A 5362-nucleotide genomic window follows, 5' to 3' on the forward strand; every position below is an offset into this window, starting at 1 on the left:
CCTTCGGAACCATGAAAAACTACACTTCTACTGTTTCAAACCACTGAGTTTGGTATGGCAGCCCTGACAATCAAGTACACTGCCTGGGTAGGAAGTTCTGGGCCTCAGGACTCTACCGCAGGGTCCCCTGGCTGAGCGGCACTTCAAGGAAAGAGGAGCCCCCCGCCCCTTGTGCCACAAGGAATCACCTAGACCGGGACAGGGCCCAGTCACCAACGGGACATCACGGCCACTTCCGCGGGGCTGTGGGATGTGCCACGGCCATCCACAACCGCCAGGATGAGGGCAGTCCTTTTGAGAACGAGCCATCGCAGGCTCTCTCGGGACTGGCCAGGGGGGTCTGGGGTCGGGGGCTGCCTGACTGAGCCCCGCTCCCTCGACAGATATCCTCTGTGATGACAGATGCTCACACATGAGCCAGCCTCTGCCATGGGGTAGAGGAGACCCCTGAGTCAGGATCAGGCCCGCTGTGAGGTGGGCACTGGGACTTGAAGTGGCCAGTGTTTGCACACTAAAGGGAATGTGGGTGTATTTTGTAGCCTGGCTACACCTGGCTGGACCTCGGCATTTGGATTCGGTGATGCAAAGGTGGGGGGGTTAGGTATTCGTTCTGCAGCCCTGAATATCTACTGCTCAGGACCTGCTTTCTCAGGCGTTAGGTGTGAGCTTCTTGGGTCCTGAGGACCACGGCGTGTGTGCAGCCAACACATAAACCTCAGGCCCGACTCCTTGGCTTTCTCGAGCCGCTATGTCCTTGCACACATGTGTATTTTAAATATAGATGACAAACATTGAGTTCATTGCGAAATGTGACTTCACAGATCATTAAATGTATTTATTTTCTGACAGTTGCATCCATTCTTTGTGAAATTATTATCTTCCCATAACATTACTTTTCCCTTGTAGCTCAGTTGGTAAAGAATCTGCCTGCAGTGCAGGAGACCCGGGTTCGATTCCCGGGTGGGGAAGATCCCCTGGAGAAGGAAATGGCGACCCACTCAGTGTTCTTGCCTGGAGAGTTCCATGGGCAGAGGAGCCTGGAGGGCTACAGTCCATGGGGTTGTAAGAGTCGGACATGACTTAGTGACTAAAGAAAAGATAATACTATTTTTCCTTTTCAGAAAAATATATACAACTCTGAGTGAAAACAAAGAACAAGGAAAGAAGGGAAATGGAGAAGAAAACAGGAATAAGAGTGAAAAGAGCAGGGTTTGGAGTCAGAGGGAATCCAATCACAGCTTAGCAGATGGGCTTCGTGGCTGTGTGAGCTTGGGCAGGTCACTTCCTCTCTATGAGGACCATGTACGCTTCATCGGCTTCTGGGGAAAATGAAATAATGGATACAGGAGGGGCGGGTTCAGCAGGCACTCTATTATTTGTTCCCCTGTGTCTTTCAGGAGGTTCTCCACCAAGTGCATCAGAAGCAGAAGAACTTGGTGAGATGAACAGAGTGTGCCAGGCAGTGACGTCTGCTTAGATGCAGGCTGTACTGTCGTGGCCGAGTTGGAAACCTCAAAGGTGAGGCTAAAACTTAATCGGAGAGGGAGTCCAAGTAGAGGGATTGCTCGGGAGCTGTGAGGAATCGACTTGTTAAGTCGAGAAGGTGACGAAATGTCCCAAGTGAAGGGGGCGTGGGGAGCCGGGGCAGGTACAGTTATGCCAGGATGCGGTAAGGCACATGGCCTCCAAGTAGAGGGGGGCTGAGCGACGGGAAGGCATTTTTCTGTCTTTGTTTTTCGCTTCTTTCCAAGGGATGCTTGGAAATACCACACACATTTCCTCTCCCTGGGAGGCAGGAAGGTCAAAGAGACCCCTGCAGCTCCTCTGAGCCCCTTCTGTTAGGTGAGGATCTGTGACATTTCCCGGCGGAGAGGTGAGCGTGCTTCTCACGCGTCCTGGTGGACTTCCTCCATTTGGGAAGGGCTCCCGTGAAGGAAGCACATCCTCACCTAGTGCCTCAAGCTCTCCGGGTCCTCCTGCAGATGCAGATCCTTCCCGGGCTGCTCTGGCCAAAGCCCAGAATTGTGTTTTCCTGTCTCCCAGGCGATGGCAGAGGACCGCACTTTGAGGAGCGAGGTTTTAAAGCAATGGGTTTTCGACGTCAGTGCAACAGGACAATCACCTGGGGAACCTTTAAAACATATTGGATTCCTGGCCCCACTCAGACAAACTAAATTATAGTCTTTTAGGGGCAGAGGCTGGGAGTGGATATATTTTTTATCATTCCCCAGGAGGTTTTCCTGTGGAACCAAAGTTGAGAACTACTGTTCTAGAAGCAGGCCCGGCTCTCTGTTTCCACCTGTGGCTATCTGGGGAGTGGGCTGATTGAACTTGGTGCCAGAATTCTGCTCCACGGACACGATACCCTTTCCTCCTCCTCCTCCTCCTCCTCCTCACCCTCCTCCTTCCCCAGTCTCCTCTGCACACCTGAGAAACTAGGTCCCCCAAAATGAGCTGCCCTCAAACCTGAGTTTTTCTTTCCAAGGGAGCTTCTTACCAGGCAATTCATCCTAAAGGAAATCAGTCCTGAATATTCATTACAAGGACTGATGCTGAAGCTGAAGCTCCAATACCTTGGTCACCTGATAAGAAGAGCTGACTCAGTGGGAAAGACCCTGATGCTGGGAAAGATAGAAGGCAGGAGGAGAAGGGGACGACAGAGGATGAGATGGTTGGATGGCATCACCGACTCTATGGGCATGAGTCTGAGTAGGCTCCGGGAGTTAGTGATGGACAGGGAGGCCTGGTGAGCTGCAGTCTATGGGGTCGCAAAGGGTCAGACACAACTGAGCGACTGAACTGAACTGAACTTGCATTGGCAGTTCTGGGTATCAGGTATTTTCCCAGTGACCCTTACAGCAGCGCTTTCATTCCCACCTGACTATTTTCACTTGTTGAGGGGGCTTCATCACTCAGAACCCTGCAGCATGGAGGGGGTGCAAACATCCCAGTCCCAAAAGACCAGCTCCTCAGGTCTGTGTGTGCTCTGAACCCTTGAATTACCCAGAGTGGGGGGCAGAGCCTCTCCCTCTGCTGCAGTCAGGGGTGCAGTAGGAGATGGAGAAAGAATGGTCCCCTCACCCCCAAACTTCCTCAGTGCCCCCACCTGTCCCCCAGCCCTGCAGCCTCCCCCAGGCTCTTAACGAGAGGCCAGTCACCAGCCCAGCTCTCAGCCACTCCACCCCAGCCACTGAGCGGCCTGTGGGCAACCGGCTATTTCCCTCTGGAAGAGGCAGCAGGCTGGGGTGAAGGACCCTGGCATCAGTCCAAGGCCCCACAGCCCTTTTCTTTCTTTTTTAACTTCTTGGCCATGCTGTGCATCATGTGGTATCTTTGTTCGCCCACCAGGGATCGAGCCTGCATCCTCTGCATTGGAAGCGCAGACTCCTAACTGCTGGACTGCCAGGGAAGTCCCACACAGGCATTTGAGTATGGGCTGAACAAGAGTCGTCAGGTCACTGGGGTCACAGATCATGTTTCCTAAGTGTTGAGGGGGAACTCCTCCCCCCTGGAGTGTGGGCTGGACCTGTGGCTCAATTACGACAATAGCCTATGGAAAGGAGACAGGAGTGACCACTCAGCAGAGGAGCCTGGCAGGCCCCTCCCTTAACAAGTGATCAAGGTCAGTATCACTCACAGTATCACCCCGATACCACGGACAGCTCGTGCAAAGAGAATACTCCTCACCTTTCTGTATTCTTCTCTCCAATCTATAGCCACACTGTAGTCATGAGAAAATATCAGATAAATCCCAATTGAGGGGCATTTTACAAATGTTTCATCAGTATTCTTCAAAACTATCTAAGGAAACTAACCATCTAAGAAAACGAAGGAAAAATGAGAAGCTGTAACAGATTGACCCTCAAATCCTAGATTGGATCCTGGAAGAGAAAAAGGTCATTAGTGGGAAAAATCGTCGTCATTGTTGTTCTTGTTTTTGAGTTGCTCAGTTGTGGGACTCTGTGACACCAGGCTTTAGACTGCAGTACACCAGGCTTCCCCATCATTCGCTGTCTCCCAGAGTTTTCTCAAACTCATGTCCATCCAACCATCTCATCCTCTGTTGCCCCCTCTCCTCCTGCCCTCAGTCTTTCCCAGCATCAGGGTCTTTTCCAGTGAGTCAGCTCTTGGCATCAGATGGCCAAAGTATTGGAGTTTCAGCTTCAGCATTAGTCCTTCCAATAAATATTTAGCGTTTATTTCCTACAGGATTGACTGGTTTGATCTCCTTGCTGTCCAAGGGACTCTCTAGAATCTTCTCCAAAACACCACAGTTGGAAAGCATCAATTCTTCAGCACTCAGCCTTTGTTATGGTCCATATCCATACATGACTACTGGAAAAACCATAGCTTTGGCTATAAAACCTTTGATGGCAAAGTAATGTCTCTGCTTTTTAATATGCTATCTCTCTTTGTCATAGCTTTTCTTCCAAGGAGCAAGTATCTTTTAATTTCATGGCTGCAGTCACTGTCCACAGGGATTTTGGAGCCCAAGAAAACAAACACATCTGTCACTGTTTGCATTTTTCCCCCATGAAGTGATGGTACTGGATGCCATGGTCTTACTTTTTTAAATGTTGAGTTTTAAGCCAGCTTTTTCTTAATTGGGGAAATTCAAATGAGGTCTGCAGTTCATAGTACCATGCACACTCCTCAGTTTTAATAAATGTCCTCTGGTGTGAGATGTTGACGTCAAGGAAAGCTGGGTGAAGGGATAGGAGACCTCTCTGTGGCATTTTGCAATTCTTCTCTGAATCTAAACTTATTTCAAAATTTAAAGTTTTTAAAAATATATTGAGGGGAAAATACATGAGGCGAGGAACGTTCTCTCTCTCTCTCTTAAACACTGATCTACAAGGTAGAATCATGAAAGGAGAACAGCTGGCTGCTGGCTGGGGCTGAATTTACTGCTAGGAAACACGGCTGCCTTGCTCTGTTCACTGTGATTTACAGCCAAGGACCCGGACCCCCATCGATCCTTGCTCTGAGCCCCCAGTGCAGGCGCAGGTCCTCTGGGCAAAATCGATGCCTGGAGGTGACTCTGTGCATTTCACTGCCATCACGGGAATCCAGATTTATGTTTTGGGGAAGATATATCCCAGGGTCATGGAAAAAGAGCTGAAAGGGGAGTCAGGAGGTCTGGGTTCCAGCTCAGAACTGCCATTTACATTTGTGTGATTTAGGACCATTTACTTTTCCTCTGTAGACCTGAGTTTGGGGAAAGGGTCTCTGTGGCCACTTCCAGCTCTTATCATCAGGTTTCTTTGATTGCAAACAAGAGGATATGGCCATGGGTAGAAAATCTTGAGTATAAAAGAATTTTATTGGAAGGAATTGTGGAAAGGTTGGAGGCTCAGAAACA

At 49.9% G+C, this 5362-nt stretch overlaps 1 non-coding gene across 1 annotated transcript; it reads left to right on the forward strand.

Annotated features, from left to right (window-relative positions):
* Nucleotides 1–896: 896 nt before the first annotated feature.
* On the forward strand, nucleotides 897–968 carry TRNAC-GCA (transfer RNA cysteine (anticodon GCA)). Its single transcript has one exon. It is a non-coding gene; the product is annotated as a tRNA-Cys (tRNA).
* The last annotated feature ends 4394 nt before the right edge of the window (nucleotides 969–5362 follow it).

Source organism: Muntiacus reevesi, chromosome 2, assembly GCF_963930625.1.
Source record: "Muntiacus reevesi chromosome 2, mMunRee1.1, whole genome shotgun sequence".
Lineage (NCBI taxonomy): Eukaryota > Metazoa > Chordata > Mammalia > Artiodactyla > Cervidae > Muntiacus > Muntiacus reevesi.